The 23051-nt window shown below is 41.0% G+C and overlaps 1 protein-coding gene across 3 annotated transcripts in view; it reads right to left on the reverse strand.

Annotated features, from left to right (window-relative positions):
* The window catches only part of RAP1GAP2 (RAP1 GTPase activating protein 2), a 1165364-nt gene that overhangs the window by 717465 nt on the left and 424848 nt on the right, over positions 1-23051 (reverse strand). The window contains exon 1 of one of the 3 annotated variants that reach the window (XM_077480484.1): positions 12215-12360. The exons of the other annotated variants lie outside the window; for them this stretch is intronic. The gene's annotated coding sequence lies outside the window, so the exon portion shown is untranslated. Of the gene's footprint in view, positions 1-12214; positions 12361-23051 lie in introns of those variants that run through there. 3 annotated transcript variants of the gene reach the window in all.

Genomic DNA, 23051 nt, shown 5'->3' on the forward strand with positions numbered 1-23051 from the left:
CTTTTAACCCCCCAGAAGGGGTTAAAAAGGGGTTTAAAGCGCCCGCTTAGCGCTGCTTTCAAAACGCTTTCAAAGCAGCGCCCATTCATTTCAACGGGCAGGGGCGGTGTATATACCGCTCCTCCACTGCCCCAAAGATGCTGCTTGCAGGACTTTTTTTCCTGTCCTGCAAGCACATCGCTCCAGTGTGAAAGCACATTTTTTTCAGCGCAAAAACGCCTGTAAAGCACCTCAATGTGAAAGGGGTGTAAATGGTTTTGCTTTACACTACCTGTTTTTAGAATATCACCACCATGTAAATGTAGAATTACCACACATATTCATGTATACATTATTACCACAAATAGTGATATATACAATAGTACCACAAATAGTCATATAGTGATTGCTTTACCACAACTGTATTACATTTGCCACACAATTTTAGCATTTTTTTTATTCTTAGTATTTTGTACTTATTCTGGTGAATGCAATTTACAATGAGGTTTTGCTTATGAATGTACTGTTTGTACACCAGCGCCACCTTATGGAAATTCTTTAAAACATGATGTTAGCCAAAACATTTTTTTGGATAAAGAAAGTAAAGACTTGCACCCTCCTGCCTGGCCACAAAATGTCCCCGTTAGTAAACTCTACATCCTGACTTGTTGCAAATACAAATAGAGAGGGTGATGTTTTTGCCTAGAATATTGCATATCCAAAGCCGTAACTTTTTAACGTTGGATAGAGAGAGCAATGCACTTATGGTAGATTTTTCCTTCTTAAAGTGGTTGTATAATAATAAGGTAATAAGGCTTACCTGTAGGTAAAATGAATGAAGATATTCACTTTGCATGTAGCCGCTGATGTGCAATCGCTGTGAAGGTCCAGCTGAAGGACCTTGCCGGGAAGAAGTCTCCCACACGCATGCACGGGAGTGACGACATTGCGGCTCCGACCACTCACAGCGCCGGAGCCACGAAGCTGGAAGAATTGCCGAGGGGAAATGTCAGCTCCCTCGGTGGTGATCCGGATCAGCTGCCAACGCCTCATTCTAAGGTAAGTATTTCATAGTGAGCTAGTATGTGCTGCATACTAGTTCATTATGCCTTTTGCCCAGGGGCGGACTGACAACTCATGGAGCCCCTGGGCAATAGGAGATTATGGGGCCCCCAGGCAATCAGAGATTATGGGGCCACAGAGTATACACAAACACACATACACAGTATACAATCGCACAGTATACACAGACATGTTTCTATTGGCTGAGAAGGTTCTGGAGAGGTAGGACAGCTATAATCTCTGGATTTTTTAGACCAAAAGGATGTCGGTAAGGGACATTTCACAGACAGATGTAAAAAAAAAAAAACACAAATTTTTACATACTGTCCCTAATTTTACTGAGGTTGGCAACCCTGATGGGGCCCCCTAGTGGCATGGGGCCCTCCGGCACTGCCTGAGTGGCCCAATGGTCAGTCCACCCCTGCTTTTGCCTTACAGGTTTAAAAAAAAAAAAAAAATGTAAAATGAACCGGTTTAAGCTGGATACATACTATACAACATTTGTTGTTTGATTTCCTATAGATTTACCTTCAACTGTGTAGTGCAAGGGCCTGCCTGATTGCATTCAAATTGAAAGTGTTTAGGTATAACCTCATATTATATCAGTTTGGTAAATATAAAGGAAAAAAATCTATAGAAAATTGTATAGTGTGTATCCAGCTTTATTCTATAGATGCTATGAAAAGTGAAAGGAAAAGGCCTCTCACTTTCAGTCCCAGTGACAGCTGTTAGAAAGACATATAGAAGGAGTGCTTCTTCCCTCAAGACACAGAGAGCAATACAACTTAAAGCTGAACTCAAGCATGAAAACTTTCATTTTAATATATTCCACAATCTACCAAAAATATATAAATCCCCTTTGTGTGCACCAAATGTCTTTGCAAACCCAGATACTGCCCTTAAAAGAAGCAGTGGCATAGTCACTGTATTGTACCTCAATTATGCAGATTGCAGAGCTGTGGGAGGGGCCAGCAGGCCCCACCTACTACAGGCTGCCTGCAGAAAACTACAGAAGCGGGGCGGGGACAAGACCAGTCATCCTGCAGAAGGAGACAGAGCAGCAGTGACAGGTCTGTATTACAGGAAGTTCCTTCACAGAGGCAAAATGTCAACCTGGATTGCACCACAGATCTGGAAGAAATACAGCAAGCACACCAAGATTCCAGTAAGTATACACATGCCTCTTGGATCCTCTTGTATTTAGACAATATTTGCTGATCCCAGAGTTCAGCTTTAACAGGAGTTCTTTTTTTTTTTTTTTTGTTTCATAAAAGGAGTTCTAATTATTCATCAGTCTAGCTAAATCTGCCACTTTGTCAGTAAATATACAAAAGGCTTGTACTATATTTACAGTTTTTGTCTGAGAGCCTTGTGCTCTACTGGAATTGGCGAGGAGGGTTGTTTGAGGAGACAACTAGGCATAGGTGCATATATATATATATACACACACACACACACACACACACATACAATATGGTATAATAAGGGCTAAAAACACACCTACTTCTCTATTTAAGTTGGGCACAGGGAATGCATTCGGCATGCGGGTGTCCATATGCTGTTTATTAAACTATTTATTTTAACAATTACAATTTTAACTTTTTTTTTTTAACAATAACATTTTGATGTTTTATATGTCTAAAAATGCTTAATATTTCCCCTTTAATAGATTAATGCCCAAGGTCTTACAGCATGCAGAGCCTTTATAATCACTCCCAGAACCTGCAGTTTCTTCAGCTGTAATCAGTAATGCATGGGTGGGGTCAGGGAGGCTACATAAGGCATGCTTCAAATGTACACAGTGTTTTGCAGCATTATGTCCATGTGCATCATTTTTCAGAGAATTTGTGATAGTGATTATGCAGGCTCTGCACACTGCACAGCCTCTGCATGGCAGTGTGCGTGAAGCCTTAAAGTGATATTAGAGGGTTTTTTTTTTATTATTCTTCCTGCAGGTGCCCCCATAGCAAGCTGTGTGCTATAGAGGCACCCATGCAAGCAGGCTTGTGATTCAGGTTGTGCACATCCACAGACGCACACAGCAGGGCCCATCCACGACCCCCACTCCTTCCTCATAGGATTTGACTGGCTCCCATTGCTCTCAGAGTTTCCAATGGCTCCCATTGCTCTCAGCGTCTCCTGGGAAACCACTAAGAGAGAACAGTGCTGCTGCAGCCAGGGACAGTGCTGGATGAGAGGACTCTGGTAAGTGTTTAGGGATGGAGGGAACAGATACTGGAAGGTTTTTTTATTGTAACCCAGAGAATCTATTAGGGTAAAAAAAAACTTTTAGGTTTAGAACCACTTTAAAATCCAGATTTGTCTTTTGTCTGCAACTGTTTTGGAAAATATTTGGATGTGGACTGGTTAAAGGGAGTCCTGCCCACCAAAAAGTTATTCAATATAGTTCTTATATTTTTGTTCTGTCCACTGGGAAGACTTTCCTTCACTTCCTGTCTCTGAGATACAGCAGGAAGTGAGAAGAAATCTCTCCAACACAAAAGGTCCACACGGAAGGAGTCCCTCTATTCTATTCTATGAAAATATAAGTTTTTGCCTTTAGATACATTTTAATGTCTTGTTTAAAAAAAAAAGAAAACAAACATGTTATACCTCCTCTGTGCAGTTGGTTTTGCACAGAGAAGCCTGGATCCTCCTCTTCTCGGGTCCCTCTTTGATGCTCCTGGCCCCTCCCTCCTATCGTGTGCCCCCACAGTCAGCAGCTTCCTATGGGGGCACCCAAGCCAAGTCATAGCTCCGTGTGTCCATTTAGACACGAAGCCCTGACCTGCCCCTGTCCCCTCTCTCCCCTGAGTGGCTGACTGACTTTGATTGACAGCCGCGGGAGCCAATCGCACCGCTGCTGTGTCTCGGCCACTCATGAGGAGTGTCCCGGACAGCTTAGACATTTGTGGACAACGCTGGAGAGAGATGGGGCTCAGGTAAGTAATTAGGGGGTGCTGGGGAGGCTGCTACACACAAAAGGCTTTTTATCTTAATGCATAGAATGCATTAAGATAAAAAAAACCTTCTGACTTTACAACTCCTTTAACATCTGAAGTGTTAGATTTTTCTGAATGGTGCAAAAAGCATAGACCTAGACCAGCAGTCCTGTGCTAAAGGCAATTAGGCCAAAATAAACTTTTCCTGTGACCTGCACTGTTATTGGCCATGGCTTCTCTTCATACTGTAGAGAAGCCATGACTGACATCACCTTCCCCTATCAGGGAAAATGTATGCATGGAAAGGAGGTGTCACAAACTACATTTTGTGTAATGGCTAGTGTCCCGTCCCATAGAACTCACAAAAAGGAGACTTTTTTTAAGATAAGCTTTTTATATTATGTATTATTTTAGCATTTTCATGCTAAAATTAAGCTTTCTCAAAGCCTCAACTTGATTCAAGTTCCCTATACAGTAAATACAAAAGATTGCTGTATACTGCTGGAGAGTGTTGGAGTACGGGGTCAGCGGGCCGGTAAGCCTGCATGTTAATTACTCCACTGCTCAGGTAAAGTGTGCATATTTCAGGGTTATTAGACTAAAGAAACCCTTTCCTGAATTTTAATTTACTGCTACAGTCCTTAAACCTCTTGTGGAGCATTATTCTTCCAGGCAGGCGACCCAAAATCAAAATGCAACACAGATAAACATGGCTTTTCCTATTAAATCATGAATTTTGAGTTCTAGCTGGAAAGTTTGCAATTTGATTTTTATATGATATATACAAGATTCATTTATATATTCAACGAGAAAGGTTATCATTTGAAAACACACAGGTTTTTTTTTACTAACTGACAAGAGGAATGCATACAAGGTGTGCAAAAACATATGTATGTATTAAATGTACGGGTATTGAAAATTGCCAGTTTATACTATCTAAGTGAAGCCTAATGCCCCATACACATGGTTGGACATTCCGACCACAAAATCGGGACTACGTAGAGGCCAGTAGCCAATAGCTTTCGTCTCCAAATTTTTTCTGAGCATGTGTGGCACTTTGTGCATCGGAAATCTCTACACACGATTGGAAAAAGTCTGATCGGATTTTGTTGTCGGAAAATTTTAGATCCAGCACTCAAACTTTTTCCGACGGAAATTCCGACGGAAGAAGTCCGATAGAGCCCACACACGATCGGATTTTCCGACAACATAATCCGATCTAACTTTTTCCATCGGAATTTCCAACCGTGTGTACAGTGCATTACAGTTTTTCTTTCAAGTCACCGTGTGTAATGCAGGTGTGGTCAAAGCAATGAGTATGAATTTCAAAAATAAAAAATGCTAACAGCCCCTAACAGCCCTGGTAATGCTTGCATATCCAGAACCATGGCAGGTATGAAAATTACATCCAGTGATGTTTGGTCCCCCACATCCCACCCTCTAACTTGATGTCAGGGGCTGACTAAAGGAACTTTCAGGTTAACTGTGTGTAGGCACAATGTTCCCTAATTCCAAAGCAGAGGCTCACACCATGGTGTGACAATGCTGCTGCAGCATTAGTTGCCTCTGGTTAGCTTTGTTACCCTTGTAAGCAGAGGTTGGGGTCTCTTTTAGGGTGACCCCATCCTGTTCCCTATTTGCTCCTAAAAGGGGAAGGAGGATTTGTAAAAGTGTCTGATGGCAGGGAGAAGCCTTAGTATTCCCTAATGTGGTGAGAAAGGTGCCACTAGAGTTTTTCCTTTGGCGGGTACCTTTGGCTCACAAGTACCTTCGGGCTATGGAAGTAGGATACTACAGCTTTAGGAAACTCTATGGGTTTGTGCACAGGGCTTCTAGCCTTCAATACACCTGTACCCAAACCCTTTTAATTAACCACTTGCTTACTGGGCACTTAAACCCCCATCCTGCCCAGACCAATTTTCGCGGTCATGGAACACTGTACCCAATTTTTATAATTTTTTTCACACAAATAGAGCAATCTTTTGGTGGTATTTAAAGTGATTGTAAAGGCTCCTTTTTTTTTTTTTTAATAACAAACATATCATTAATTACCTCCACTTTGCAGCTCGTTTTGCACAGAGTGGCACCAAACATCTTCTTTCTGGGGTCTCTCGGCGGCTCTTGCGGTTTCTCCCCGCATCAGATAACCCCCCCAGATAAGCTCTCTCCCGGGGGGGTTACCTTGGGGGCATGGACACGAATGCTAGACTCGGCCCCGCCACCGGCGCTCATGTCATTGGATTTGATTGACAGCAGCGGGAGCCAATGGCTATGCTGCTATCAATCTATCCAATCAAGAGCCGAGATCCCCGGGCAGAGGAAGAGCGTGTCTCCGCCAGGTGAAATTCCAGGGCTCAGGTAAGTAAAACAGGGGGGCAGGGGGGAGCCTGTCACTGCCAGGTGTTTTTTCACTCTAATGCGTAGGATGCATTAAGGTGAAAAAACACAAAGATTTACAACCCCTTTAATCACTGCTGGGTATTTTATTCTTTGGTTACAAAAAATAAAAAAAATACTGAAAATTTTGAAAAAAAAAAATAATCATAGTTTGTTATACAATTTTAAAAACAGATAATTTTTCTCCTTCATTGATGTGCGCTGATGACACTGCACTGATGGGCACTGATAGGCTGCACTTGGATGATTGAAGTGAACACAGCTTCATTTTACTCACTAGGCCAGGGGTCTCTAAACTTTTCAGTAGAAGGGCCACATCATATATTTTACAAATATTTGCAGACCAGGAAAATCAGTTTTATAATTGAACAAATCAAATATAAATTAATGAATCCCTTTTACTTGGTGTTTTTCTTTTTTTTTTTAATCAGCATATGATTTAGAACATTAGAGCCCCCTTACATCACAGATGTCCCATCAAAGTTTCTCTTAAATCAGAGTTCTCCTTCCATCAGAGCCTCAATTATTCCCCCCCCCCCCCCGTGCCCCCCCTCTCCGCCTACATCTGGGTTCCTCCTTTCACATTAGAGAGCCCCAAAAAAAAATTTGAAATGAGACGCATCTGGCCAGTTTTGAGACCCCTGTACTAAGCTAAGCTTTTACTTTCCAGTGTAATCACACATTTTGCAAAGTGAACGTTTATCTTTAATAAATCTATGCCAATATTTAACAGTTAATAGGGGAATTTCCTGTGGCATACGAGCTTTGTCTATGATTAGTGCATGGCAGCTAATGTAATTAGTCCTTTCTATAGAACACAAAATAGAGAGTTGAGTTAAAAAGGAGAAAGAACATATGATATTACACAGGACACAAAATGCCTAGTTATGCTTCTGCTGAAAGCAATATTATTTTGGTCTTCACAGCCTAAAAAACAATTCATATGTATAATACACCTCGTATTACATTTCTGCATTTTTATTTTGCTTATACGAGGACTCCTCTAGTCAAACATTGCTCCATTGCTAATCATTATACTGTATCCATAAGTGCAAAGGGACCCTTTTTCCAAGATTGGTGTGGTCCTTGCACCATCTAGTGGTACCATATGAAACCATGAGAATTACAGTGTTTGTGTTGAGACTACCAAATTATTATTTACTTTTCAGACATTAGGCTTTCTTTTGTTCCCTTTAGAGGCAGTATTAGGCCCTGTTCACATGTACGTGTATTGGGAATGCTCCTGCTTGCGAATTTAAAAACGTTATTCTTATGTGATTCCATATGATGCACATAGGGCAGCCCATGCACTTGAATGGGCTGCTCTATGCACGTTTATCATCCAAAATAAGCTCCTGCTCATTTTTGGTAGACAAGCTTCATGCGATTTTTATAGGTGCAATTGCAGGACAATTCTGTCACACAATTGTGATAAAATGGTTTGGGGTTCTATTTACAATGTATGGTAGCCAAATGCACTTTACAAGTTTTGCAGTGATTGCTGCACGATTTGAAATCCCACGATTCCAAGTCATGAAATGTGAATGGGGTCTTAGAGCCTGTAAGTCTGCAGTGCAATTGCCCATTTTTGTTTTTAATGGTGTGGTCACTGTGGAAAAGCAATTTGTTTAAAGCTATCCTTTCACTTAAAGTGGAAGAAAAGAACACGTCTTACTCATTTTAAAAATCCTACCTATCATGCCTAATTTGTATTAAAAAGACGGTGTGTCTATTTTTATTCTTCTCTGGTCCAGTCACATGACTCCTGGCTCCCGTGTCTACACCTCCCAATAGTTTTTGAGATGGGAGCGAGGGACACCTATTAGCAAAAGTATGTAGGCCTAAGACACACCCCCTGCCACTCACCCTAAAGGAAAAGTAAATTTTTGCGATTCGGCACTGCGTCGCTTTAACTGACAAATGCGCGGTCGTGCGACGTGGCTCCCAAACAAAATTGACGTATTTTTTTCCCACAAATAGAGCTTTCTTTTTGTGGTATTTGATCGCCCCTGTAGTTTTTATTTTTTGCGCTATAAACAAAAAAAGAGCGTCAATTTTGAAAAAAACGCATTATTTTTTACTTTTTGCTATAATAAATATCCCCCAAAAATATATTAAAACATTTTTTTCCCTCAGTTTAGGCCAATGCGTATTCTTCTACATATTTTTGGTAAAAAAAAATTGCAATAAGCGATTATTGATTGGTTTGCACAAAATATATAGCGTTTACAAAATGGGGGATAGTTTTATGGCATTTTTATTAATAATTTTGTTTTTACTAGTAATGGCGGCGATCAGCGAATTTTATTGTGAATGCGACATTATGGCAGACACATCGGACATTTTTTACACATTTTTGGGACCAATATCATTTATACAGCAATCAGTGCTATACAAATGCACTGGTTCCTGTGTAAATTACACTGGCCCTTTGTTTAGAAAGTTTGAAGACTCCTGCCCTAGACCAAAATGAGCAATTAACCCTTGCAGTGCAGGCGTAGTCCCAATGCAAGGGATATTTTTTTAGTTACCCAGATTCTGGCTTTAAACTCCTGGGTACCTTGGCCAGGAGAATCCACCATCTGCAATGGCTGTTTTTTACATCTCATCCACTTGTATGCATATCAGAAAAGAAAAGTAATACAGTATTGTCCCCATGCTAGATTTTCCCAAAGCAAATAATGTGATGTCCAGTTGAGGGAGCTATTCAATATTATACTGACATTTGATCATTTTTGAGATTTTTTTTTTTTTTTATGAAATAGCAAAAGATAGATAGATAGATAGATAGATAGATAGATAGATAGATAGATAGATAGATAGATAGATATATAGATAGATAGAATAATGCAAACGAAAGTTATATAAAATATGGGATAAGCTCAGATATTACCATTATTACTTTATCTTTTAAATACTATTAACAGGCTTATGCTATGCTTTGCATTTGTATTATAATGTGATTTAAACATGTAAGGATTTATCTGTCAGACTGCCAGAAATAAAGCATGCCATCTGGATGGAAAATATGCCAACTGCCATTTATTCAGATATCAAACAGCAAAGCCAGCTACCAAAAACTCAGTTTTTACTAACTATACTGCTTTACATTTGGAAAAAAACTGTAAAATGACCTTAAAGTGAACTTCAAGCAAAAAAGAATTGCCTAATCCAGCACTTTCAACACATAGTTAGCTCAGGTCTCATGTTTGTATTCGGAGCAACTGCAGTGCGTGCCTCAGATGTCTGTCAGATGTCTGTCTATTGGTTTGTTACAATAATAGCCAGTTATGCTGGCCCATAGTGGGGATTATGGGTTGGTGTCAGACTACTGACCCGTCAACCCAGGAAATATATCTGATAGATTACCTAAACGCTGCATTTTGATATACAGTATATGGATTTCAAGTTTTAGCAGGACTTTTGTAATACAAGGACAATGCTCCAGGATAGGGGACTCAATAAAAGACTAGAGGTGTGGGTCTAGATGCGATGCAAGAATGAAGCTCATATATCTCTCCTTTTGAATCATCTTTCGATATGAGACCAACATGGTTATTATATACAGTGTACTGGTTCATATTATTATCACCAGTCTTATGCTCATCTGCCTTAATCTGCCTAGTCTCAAATACCTAAACTATCGGTAGAAATTAGTTATTAGTTATTAGGTGTTACTCCACAAAGGTGGTAGAGTTCCACTACATTGATCTAGGCCCTTTTAGGCTTTCAGCAGTCTCATGTTGCATAAATCATGTTTTTTTCCAGAAAATGTTTCCATTAATTAGAACTAGTGTTCCCCCTTTCCCTCCATCCTAAATCTCCTTTTGCCTTTCACCTACATTCTGCTCTCACTCTTTAGAGCCCGACCCTATATTTAAGGCTGTAAGCACAGAGATACCTGAAATGTAATTGCACTTTATAATAATGACATACATGAACATTGTTTGATCTTTGAGTTTGTAAGTTCTAGTATGAGGAACATTAGCTTCATCAAGCCTTTAAAAACAAATTGAGGAGTTTTCTTGAAACCCTAAAAGGAAATGTAGACTAGCTTTGTTTATAAGTTCATTCATTTTTGTAAGGAATAAAAAAAAAAGTCAGATAAAGCTCAATTTCACATGCTCCTTGCTCCTTTTATATATAAACAAGGCTTTTTTGTTTACCGGGCTCCATAGCTTAAGCTACAATTTGCATATGCTATACGTGAATGAGTCACTTATTTCTTAGAAGATGTCTCTGTTCAAGGATTCAAACAAAGAGATGCTGAAGGTTGCCAGCTCTTAATTTAGATAACCCATAGTGCTCTGGAAATCATTATTCCTGTATGATTGCAGGACTCCCTATGACTCATTAAAAAAGGTAAGGATTAAGTATATGCTGCTGGAAATGGGGGGTAATGAAAGCCTGCTGCGCTGCCCTATATGAGCAAAGCACATGCTCACTTTAATATATGTACTCAACGAACTTGAGCTAGAGTTGAAGGGTCCTTTAGGAAAGTCAATAATCAATGCTTTATAAATGTGTGTTAAAGTTGACCATGCCTAAACTTGCACTTACAAGCAAACATCAAACAACGCCCATGGGTGTATTGCCAAAGATACTTTATTATAGGATTCTATTATATTTTCAGTAAAAAAAATAGGGTCTTAGTTTTAAAGGAGTTGCTGAGATAGCAGTAAATAAGAAAGCATTCTTAGCCCTTGTACACACGGTCGGACATTCCGACGGAAAATGTCCGATCGGACCGTGTTGTCGGATAATCCGACTGTGTGGGCTCCATCGGACTGTTTCCGTCGGATGATCCGATCGGACTGTGTCCGATTGTGTGTAGAGAATACCGATTGGACAAAGTGCCACGAATGCTCAGATCAAATTCCTAGACCAAAGCTATTGGCTACTAGCCTGAACGTAGTCCCGTCGTAACAAAATAACGTCATCACGTTCTGAATGATCGGATTTTCCGACAACTTTGTCCAACCGTGTGTATGCAACACAAGTTTCGGACAAAATCCGTCGGACAAAATCCGGCGGATTTTGTTGTCGGAACGTCCGACCGTGTGTACAAGGGCTAATACATGTTGATGGCTTGAAATATTGGACATTATTGTGGCATATATTATGTAGATGAGTGTGATCTACTGTTCTCAGAAATCAGCCATTTCACGCTATCTACATAGAAGCTTTACTTGTGGGAAAACAAGCAGGAACACGTCACATACCTTAGGCAAGGTAAAGGTGCAATCTGTATCCCCTTATTAGCTTGAGAGGCTAATCCGAGAGTTCAATAAGCAGGTTCAAATGAAGGTAAAGATCTACACATCTCGAGTACACCTAGCATTCTGTAATACGGTGCTGAGATAGAAATCCACCCACATACTGATCTCTTTTACATAACTGGCATGCTAATGTACCATATGTCTCATTGTACAATGGAAACACCTACTTTGGCTTAGACCAGATACTCACAGCGTATATGCACATTGTTTGTCTGGAAACGATATAGCATAATTATTTGTAATTCACATCCATATAATTTTCTGCTTAGGTTCTGTACAGACAGTAATATTCACAGTCAACAGAAGATCAGAGTTCTATGCACTGTATGTAGTAAATGAACCTTGTGGAGAATCGTGTAGCTATAGCAAACCTGTCATAAAAGCAAAGGCTGTAATCTAAAAAATGTAGGCAGCAATCAATCCACAACAGCTGCCACAATATACTTTTTCTTAAACCGTAATTTCCACTTTTGTTGAGGAGAAAAAAAACATTCCCCCTCTGGGTGATCTATGTACATTGCAGGTATTTTAACAAACTTTGGCGCAGATTCTTACCTTTTGTTGCTCTGTAGGAAAGGCTGTTTGTTCTTGTATGTCTTTTAGATTCTGAATACAGGCAGTCCCCGAGTTACGTGCATCTGAGTTACATATGGCTCATACTTACAAACAAAGGTAGGCAACAGGAAGTGAGAGGAAATCTACCACTAGGAAGGGAAATTCACTCCTGTAGAAGTTATCATGGGAAAAAAAGGTGTCTCCACCGAAGCTTTATCACTAATTCTTGTTTCCGCAACAACCCAACATTTTCAAGATTCAATTCCCGCTGGGACAATAAGGGAGGTGAAATCTTCTGAACAGGAGCACAGACAGCAAAACAAATACTACAGGGGTGTTAATCCTTCCCTATAATATCCCCCAAAAAAAAAAATTTTGGCTGGAGTAACACTTAAAATTTTTTACCTGTTCCACCTTACATACAAATTCAACTTAAAGTGGATGTAAACCCTCACATATACCCAGTGAAGTGAACAGCCTCAGATGATACACAGGGATGAAACAAATCTCCCCACATAAGTTTTACATTTATATCTGCTGTCTTCATCTTTCTACATACTTTAGAAAGTACACTTCATGTTACAAATCGTTCTTCCTGTTTCAGCAGTGGGAGGGGAGCTGCTGTTATCTCATGTGTCGGAGAACTTGTAAGAAGTTATCATGCTGATAACAGAGGAATGGAGCAGCAGAAAGACATGGGATTTTGAGGGAACCCCAGTGTCGCTCACTCATACCCCTATTTTCCTGCCCTGCCAGGCTGCATGCTCAGTTAAGAGTCTGGTATGGATTTTGGGGGGATCCCACACAATTATTTTGGTGTGAGGTGTCAGCTCCTAACAGCCCGCACAAATCGCAGTGTAAAACAGATAAAAAAAGAATACCAATGCGATTTTGATGCATGTACATTGAAGTTTATGGACCAGAAAACTGCACTGCATTACACCAATCTCACACAGGACCCTTTTCAAAGTCCGAGCATAGTCACACCGCATGTATGCCAATGGGCTACATAGATACTGATGTTATTTTGCTTGTCATGCATTTCAATGCTTTTTTCAACTTGCATTAGAAATCTCATTAGTGTGAACCAGGGCTTAATGTCACAAAACTTACTATCTGCTACTGAAACCTATTCACGGGCCCCTGCCTCACAATGCAGTGTCTGACAATAGATGTAACAGGTGGGGAAACAAGATTATGTTATATTATATTATAATAGCTTTAAGAGTGGCCACTTTTGTAAAGATGTGATCTCTGTTTTGGTAAAGTAATTTACAGCTTATGCCATTATATTTCCAATGATGCTTTGAATTTATAGCTTTCATTTTTACACAGGCTAACTTTAAGTCTGGGTTCACACTGTAGCGATGCGGAAACCAGAGTGATTCAAGCACCAGTTCCGCATAACATCTCTCACGCAGGCAGTTTACACTGCCCTCTGTGAACAACTGCGGGTGTCTATACAATGTTAATAACAACCCCAGATTGGTTTACAGATCACAGTGCGAACTGAGGATTCAGACAGGAATCGGATCGCCCATGCGATCCAATTCCAGTGCAGGTAAAAAAAGTTCCTGCACCTTTTTTTGTGTGAACCCATATGCATACATTTTAGCATAAATTGAAATTTTTTCTACGTAAAAAGTACCCTTTTTTCTATGTTTTTCTATTGCGGTCAAGTGGCCACAAAGCTCCAGCTCCTAAGTGTATGTGTGACTACTGTAGCTGACAAGAGTCAACTCTCTCCACGTCCGACAACAGCTAAAGCATTGGAAGCCAGCAGGTAACATCAATGCTCAATGGAATACAGCCCCAATATTGGCTTGCACATTTACACTAAGAAAATGGAGCTTTGCGGTCAAGAGACTGAATAGAAAAATTTTGACTTACCTCTAAATTCCATATCTTGGTATACAGTACAGGTCACAGGTTAAGTACTTGTGATATTACTGTTTAAAGTTTGCATTGTTTAGGATAATGTGATCAAGTTCTGATTTTGTATGGTATAAATTCTGTGTGAATTTACAATAAAGAGAGTTCCAGGGTTGCAATTCCCAGATATAATACCTTGTTCCTGGCTTTCAGCGGCGAGGGACCACTACTTGGAGGATGAACCCAGGCGGGGTGCCAAACAGTCTGTCACAGTTGACAAAAGAAGCATGCTTGTTCTAGACTGAAAAGATGTTGTGTTGGAGAGGCCGTGACTAAAATTGGGCAAATGGCCAGACGGTCTGCCACAGTTGACAAAAGAAGCATGCATGTTCTAGGCTAACAAGATGTTGTGTTGGAGAGGTCTCGACTGAAATTAGGCAAATGGTACAGCCTTGAAGGAAGATACTATGGGGCATGAAATTGATGGAGAATCTCATTCTGGGATGTCTATTTGATCTCAAATCTCAAGCATGGGCTCTGAAAGAAAGATTTTTCTTTTCTGGAAGGAAAACCTTTGCTTGGGATGTGTCCAGGACCAAACCCAAATATTTCAGGCAAAATAGGCTGGAAAACAGATATGTTCTGTGGACACTTGTAGACAGCTGGAAGAAAAATGAGTGCCTCAGGAAAAGGTCATCGAGATAACCTGTCACCTGGATTACCCAAATTCTGAGAAGGGTAAAAAGTGGTGCTAGGACCTTTGTGAATATTCTGGGAGCATAGAATAGCCTAAAGAGCAATGTGACAAACTGGAAATGACTGTCTGCCACTGCAAAGTGCAGAAAATGCTGATGATTTGGATAAATGGGAATATGCAGAAAGGCAACTTGGATGTATATGGATGTTAGGTATTCCGTTTGTCACAGGGAGGCAATTTCTGTTCTTGCAGATTCCATGCAAAAAGTTGAATTTGGAAGACATTGGTTGAGAAACTTTAATTCCAGCATAGAACAAATACCCATGTTAGGGTTTGGATAGAAATCTATGAAATGGTCCTGTTGGAGTACTGGCACAACAACTCCCTGGGACAAGAGACGATTCAGGGCATTCTGCAAGTTTGGCTGTCCTTGGATAGCTTTTGGTTGATTTTAAAGAAGAAACCGATGAGGGGGTAAGGTTTTGAACTCTATGTTGTACCTATTTGAAACCACAGATTGAACCAAGAGGTTTGGTACATTTGTTACCCAGATAGAGAGGCAAACTCTAACAGACTTACCCCAAGTCTTAGGAGTGAGGGTTCCCTTTCATTTGAAGAGGGCTTGGGTGATGGCTTTGTGGCCCAAGACTTGCACCAAAAAAGAAGGGCTACAAAAAAGTTTCTCTTGACTTACATCACCCTTTTTTTCCCTCCTGTTGCCCCCAGTGATGCCTACTACTTCACCCTAAGAGCTACATAGGATTTGCCATGCCTCATAACCTTCCTAACAATTCTCATTCAAGGGTTAAACGTAACTTTCGAAATGTCCGATTTATCAGCTTAACACACCTGAGAAATGTTCTAAGTTCCTATTATTTTTACACAAGAATAAAGCTGATATAGCTTTCCTCCAAGAAACCTATTTCAGATAAGTCTCCATCCCGAAACTTCATAACCACATCTACCCTACAGTGCACCACACCTCAAATACTGTCTCTAAATCTAAAGGGGTCTCCTTACTCATAGCTAAAAATTGCCCACTTCAGATCACTGATACCCTCTCAGATGATAAAGGTAGATACTAGTTCATCAAAGGGGAACTCTATGGGAAACCCATCTGTTTAGTGAATATATGCACCCCTAACAAACAACAAGTTTCCTTTCTCTGCTCTACCTTACAGCCTCTTTACCTCCTTCCACTCTGGGATCATGATATTAAGAGGTGATTTTTACCTGTCACTCAACCCTACAGGGGATAGGTCCCCTGGGTCCTCCTCGCTGCCACCTAGAGCGCTATGAGCAATCAAAGTGCAACTTAGCCACCTTCTCCTCAATGACACATAGCATACTCTACACTCCATCACTAAAGACTTTACCTTCTTTTCCCCACCTAATAACAGATATATGATGATTGATTACTTCTTCATTGAGCTCTCAGCACTCATTCTGTCCCTTGAAAAATCTAACAAGCAAATCCCCAGCTGCTCAAACCCTTGATGAATTAATTAAAGCGAGGCAAGAGTTACTAGAGGAACTAGCTGCTTAAAAATTTGTAAATCAGTACTGCTTGGACCTTGAAGAAGGGGACATACCCCGAAAGCTTGTCCTGAAAAATTGTATGTTAGTGCAAATAAAAAAAGTATCACGGACAGTACTCAATTTTCTCTAGAGAAACTAGGAAACCCTCTGTTTTAGTCCACTCTCCCCTGATATCACAACAGTCTTGAAACAACTTAAACCGGGGGAAAAGCCCAGGCCCGGATGGATATTATCAATCTTTCACAGATACCCTTCTGCTGCATTTTTTAAAAACATTCAATACACTCCCTTCACCATCACCCCCAAACAAGGATCTATTACCATATCACAATGATTCCAAAACTGGGTAAGGACCAGACAATTGTATCCGACTACTGACCCATCTTCTTAATGTAGATTTGAAAAGCTACTCGAAAGCTCTTGCTAACTGGTTGCTCCCTTGCTTCCTAAATTAATATCCCTGGACCAAGTAGGCTTTATATCAGGATGCAAGGCAAGGGATAATACCGTAAGCCTAGTTTCACACTACTATGATGCAACACCTAATTTCCGACTTATATTCCCTATGTTCTCCAAATGTGACTGGAAATGTAATAAGGTAAGCCAACAGTGAGAAACAGACATAGCCTCAGACCTCTCGGTAGAGGGTTGGGAATGTGTTTTCTCCCACATCCACAAAGGATCGATGAACGTCTCGGTGCAGGAGAACAGCTATAACATCTAATTGAGGTGGTATAGAACCCCTATCAAACTCCACAAATACTACCCTACAACTTTTTTTTGTGTGCATTTTGTACATCACTTTTACCTTTAAGACTTAATGTATACTACAGCTCAAAAAAGTTGCTTCTTCAGGCATTGAGTTTTCTTTTCTCTGCCTGTAATCAACCCTCCATGCTAGCCTATCTGTCCATACACACTACAGGCATTTTTAGGAGTTTAGCGGGAGGAGAGTTTACAGACAGAAAAAATGAATCACGTGCATTCTGGAGAGGAGCTTTTATGCATAAAAAACACTCAAAAGCTCCTTGTCACACATTAACACTAGGGTGACCAGACATCCCCGGTTTCCAGGGACAGTCCCCGGATTGAGGACACTGTCCCCGGACCAAGTCTGTCCCTGGTTTTGTCCCCGGATTGGATTTGAACAGGAACTGGGGCAATTTCAAAGACAGTCACTGCAGAATAAAAATAAATAAATATGAATTACACACCTCCGCTCCACCACTCCTACTAGTTTAGGGGGGGTGCATTTTTTCCATTATCTGTGCCCCTTTCTGATCATGTGCTAGTCGAAGCGGAGGGAATATTTTTTCAGTTTTAGGCACATGCCCATGCAGCTCTGCTCGCATGTTCTTCTGACTTGGCTCAAGTCCCGGCCAGCCGCCTGCCTGCTTATCTCCTTGCCTTCCCTGGCGGAATGATCTTCCTCTGCTCCCCACCCAGTAGTAGCCAGGGCCTGGAGAGTAAGACTTGACATGCTGTGAGGTGGGCGGCGGCAATGGGCAGAGAGTCTCTGATTGGTGCCATTACCATTAAAAAATAAAAATAAAATGTCCCCGGATTTCATTTTAAAAATCTAGTCACCTTATTAACACACTAGGTGCTTTCCCATGTTGATGCATTCTAGTGGCCAGAATTCTGGCCTATAGCATGTATTAATGTCAAATGCGGGAAGTCACAATAACACTTGTGAAACACTCATATAAAATGCTGCTTTTTACCTCATTTTTGTGGCTTCTAAACTCATGTAAGAGAAAAAGCTGCAAGAGCATACCGTGTGCATGAGTCCTAAAAGCTTCCCTTGCGTAGACATTCAAGAGCCTTGAGTCTGCTGCTGGTTACCACCATGTTGGGTGTGATGTCAGCAGCCCTAGCAGACTTAGAGCTGTCCCAGCAGCATAAACGTTTATGGAGGGAGGTAGGAAGAGAAGCAGAGGACATTCAAGGAGGTATGGGGCTATATTGGGGAATTGATTCTTCCTGGAACAGTCAGATTTGTAACAGATTTGTAATTTGTTCACATTGCAAGTGAATACAAAATCACTGATAAAAAAAAAAACACAAGTATTTAAAAAAATTATTTTCCTGTGCTTTTACCTGCATTTTTAAAGTTAGTGACAAGTTGTCTTGAAGGTATCTACATGCTACAGTAGTATACCGCTCTACAATTACATTTACAGACTAAGTGTCAATAACAGAAGTGCATTTTATATACTTAGCCTGCAGATGTCACTATTTCCTTTATTAGACTACAGTTCACCATGCATATGTGATACAAAATAAAGACCAGACCTATGTGTTTTCCAATGATCGATGTTCTGAAGTCCACTAGCCTTTTTTCACAGCTTATTGAACTTATTTATGATGCAGCTAAGAGTTTCACACACGACAGGTCAGGTGTAGGCACATAACAGGGTGTGAAGGGTGTTGTCTGTGTTCTGGTTTCACACCAGAAATAACAGTGTTACAAGTCATACACCACTGTGCATTTTGTGCATTCCCACAATGTCACATATACTCAGTATATATATATATATATATATATATATATATATATTATATATATATATACAGTATCTCACAAAAGTGAGTACACCCCTCACATTTTTGTAACCATTTTAGTATATCTTTTCATGTGACAACACTGAGGAAATGACACTGCTACAATGTAAAGTAGTGAGTGTACAGCTTGTAAATTTGCTGTCCCTTCAAAATAACTCAACACAGCCATTAATGTCTAAACCACTGGTAACAAAAGTGAGTACACCCTTAATTGAAAATGTCCAAATTGGGCCCAAAGTGTCAATATTTTGTGTGGCCACCATTATCTCCCAGCACTGCCTTATCCCTCTTGGGCATGGAGTTCATCAGAGCTTCACAGGTTGCAACTGGAGTCCTCTTCCACTCCTCCATGACAACATCACGGAGCTGGTGGATGTTGCGCTCCTCCACCTTCAGTTTGAGGATGCCCCACAGATGCTCAATAGGGTTTAGATCTGGAGACATGCTTGGTCAGTCCATCACCTTTACCCTCAGCTTCTTTAGCAAGGCAGTGGTCGTTTTGGAGGTGTGTTTGGGGTCCTTATCATGTTGGAATACTACCCTGCGGCCCAGTCTCCGAAGTGAGGGGATCATGCTCTGCTTCAGTAGTTCACATGTTGGCATTCATGGTTCCCTCAATGAAATGTAGCTCCCCAGTGTCGGCAGCACTCATGCAGCCCCAGACCATGACACTCCCACCACCATGCTTGACTGTAGGCAAGACACCAATGTCTTTGTACCCCTCACCTGGTTGCCGCCAGACACCACTTGAACCAAATAAGTTTATCTTGGTCTCATCAGACCACAGGGCATGGTTTCAGTAATCCTTGTCCTTAGTCTGCTTGTCTTCAGCAAACTGTTTGCAGGCTTTCTTGTGCATCATCTTTAGAAGAGGCTTCCTTCTTATACCACAGCCTTGCAGACCAATTTTATGCAGTGTGCGGTATATGGTCTGAGCACTGACAGGCTGACCCCTCACCCCTTCAACCTCTGCAGCAAAGCTGGCAGCACTAATACATTTATTTCCCCAAAGACAACTTCTGGATATGACGCTGAGCACGTGCACTCAACCTTTTTGGTCAAACATGGTGAGGTCTGTTCTGAGTGGAACCTGTCCTGTTAAACCGCTGTATGGTCTTGGACACCGTGATGCAGCTCAGTTTCAGGGACTTGGCAAACATCTGATAGCCTAGGCCATCTTTACGTAGAGCAACAATTCTTTTTTTCAGATCCTCAGAGAGTTCTTTGCCATGAGGTGCCATGTTGAACTTCCAGTGACCAGTGTGAGAGAGTGAGAGTAATAACACAAAATTTAACACACCTGCCTCCTTTTCACACCTGAGACCTTGAAACACTAATGAGTCACATGGCACCGGGGAGGGAAAATTGTTACTCGGGCCCAATTTTGACATTTTCACTTAGGGGTGTACTCACTTTTGTTGCCAGTGGTTTAGACATTAATTGCTGTGTGTTGAGTTATTTTGAGGGGACAGCAAACGTACACTGTTATACAAGCTGTACACTCATTACTTTACATTGTAGCAAAGTGTATTTTCTTCAGTGTTGTCACATGAAAAGATATAATAAAATATTTACAAAAATGTGAGGGGTGTACTCACTTTTGTGAGGTACTGTATAGACATACGAGAGATATGTTTTTTGGCACAGAATATTTAGTCAAAGAACCACCCTAGATCACATTTACTATAATGAATTAAAGTGCCAGACAGAAAACAAACTGGCAGATAGACTCTAGTAAGCCTTTAAAAATGACTTTTTAGGCTTCTTGCACACTGCAGCTTGAAAAAGCTCAGTACAGCTTATTTTTTTACTGAGCTAAAATACAGCCCAATAATTGTAACGTACGTATACACACACAGGCGTGTAAACAAGCGCCGTGTAGCCTTCAATAAGAATAGAAAATAGAAAAATCTGCATTTTTGGTCAGTAATTTACACCTCATACACGCAAATGCACACATGTGTGCGCCCACTTCCATTCCAAACCATGGGCTTCCGCAGGAGAGGGTAGGGGGGTCAAGTGCCCCCCCTGGAATCGTCACGGTGTTGCAGCAGCCGGCAGGGTCTGCCGTGGCCGCTGCCATCCTGCAGACTTTTTTCTGAGTCCGCTGGCTGCTCTCTGTGTCTCTGGCATCTATCATCTGACGTCCCCCCCCCCCCCTCACCCCAGCCCCATCATCCAATACGATGCTCACCTTGGCTGCCCCACACCAGTCACTGGCTGCCAGCCTGCATGTGTTCTGTAGATCCGGCCTGTGCGGCGCCGGCCCCACCTACTCAAGTGGCCGAGTCAGAGTCAGTGATACGCTGCCGTCTGCCAGTGCTGCCCTGGGCCTAGGGGATCATCATCACAGACAGGATATACTGAGGCATACACAGTAAAGAACCACAGGTAACAGCAAGACTCAGGAGGAACATTTTTATATATAATAATACATTGCTTTGCTTGGAAAATGGGACAACTGAGCTGAGCTATAATTGCAATTTGCTGGAAAGATATGTGTGCATACAGTTTAAGAGTAATTCATCTTCACTTATCACTTTGGAGAAAGAATGGGCGTCCGCAAGGTTACTCAGGCGGCTGCATACCATGCCCATATAGCCTAGAGAATCTACATCTTTTTACATTGCAATAAATTTGTTGTGGCCATATTTTGATCATGATGAAAACAGCTATACAGTGACATTATTAAGATCAAAATATGGCCACAACAGATGAACTGCAATGTAAAAAGATGGACAATCTCTAGGCTATATGGGCATGGTATGCAGCCGCCTGAGTAACTTCCAATACAAAGTGAAGATGAATTATCTCTTATATAACACACATATATCTTTCCAGTGGAAAGATTTTCATGAGATTGTCGAAAAGGGGCGGAGCATGGGTGGCCTTAAAATGATGCCCCCCCCCCCCTGGAAAAAGTTCTGTGGATGCCTATGTTCCAAACGCATTGGGTCTGTGATCTGCTGTGGGTGTCAACAATCTCCTAACGACACTCTAAACACAAATCATAAACACTGCGAGTTTGCTTGCACCATATTGCTTGGTATCGCAGTACCATGTGATCTGGTTGAAGTGTGTTTTTAAATACAGCGCACTACTTTTGGTGTGATCCAGTGTAACTTCCAGTGTGGACTAAAAATCGCATATCACTAGATAGCACAGGAATAATACAGGAACGCAGAGTGTGTTCCTGTGCGATTCTGGTGTGAACCGACACTGAAACCACTCCCTTGCTGACATCATGTACAATGCAGAAACATTGTATGTGAAGGTGTCAAGGGCTCACTCACTTTCTGGGAATCAAATCGGAGGAGCTGTCAAGGGAGCAATGCATTAGATAGGTTACATCATATTAGACAAAACAGATATTGAATCCTTACTATCCTGGGGATTGCTTAGTTACCTGCAATGCTTGATATACAGTACTATTCCCAGAGATTAGAAAGATCTTAGTTGTATTCATGCTGGATTAAGGCTAGGTTCATACTAGCCCATTCATTGAAAAGAGATCCATGGTAGATTGAACGTTAAACTAAGCAGCCACTGTCAGGCATTCAGGAGTTGACCGGATCGCCTCCTGAATGCCTTTTTTATGCAGAACAGCCATTAGCAATGGGACTAATGCGCCTTTGGCTGCAGCATGTGAACAACCCCTTTCGTCTCTATGGATAGAAATGAGTCCAGTTCAGAAGGGACTGAGCGAATTTTGATTTCAAGTACGCACAGACTAGTTGTACTGAAGTCGACCTCCCGATCAACTTCTGTACAACCAACCTGTTGGGTGTAGCCACCCTGGCGGTATGATTATGTCAGATTTTTGCGTCTCAAAGCGGTACAATGTTTTGCATAGAAATTTGGCGTTTTATATTGTATGTTTGTAATTCTTAGCAATAACACACTTAAATCTGTTCAAACAAGAGTCTAGTAGATACCTCGGGTATGATAACGCTTGAAACACAAAATCATAAATTATAATATAATAAATAACTATAAATAGTTATAAAAAATAACAATATAATAATAATAAAATTAATTTCCCCACAATTCACTATCACTCAGTTCTGCAAGTGATTCTAATTTACTATCGCTGTTTTCTTGCTGGTCTAAAACCACTTTTAACATAAAGGGACACTTTTTAGTTGCTATGGACAATCTCAATTT

This window comes from Lithobates pipiens, unplaced genomic scaffold (assembly GCF_037356315.1).
Source record: "Lithobates pipiens isolate NorthernLeopardFrog02 unplaced genomic scaffold, aLitPip1_a1.2 Scaffold_16, whole genome shotgun sequence".
NCBI classification, from domain to species: Eukaryota; Metazoa; Chordata; class Amphibia; order Anura; family Ranidae; genus Lithobates; species Lithobates pipiens.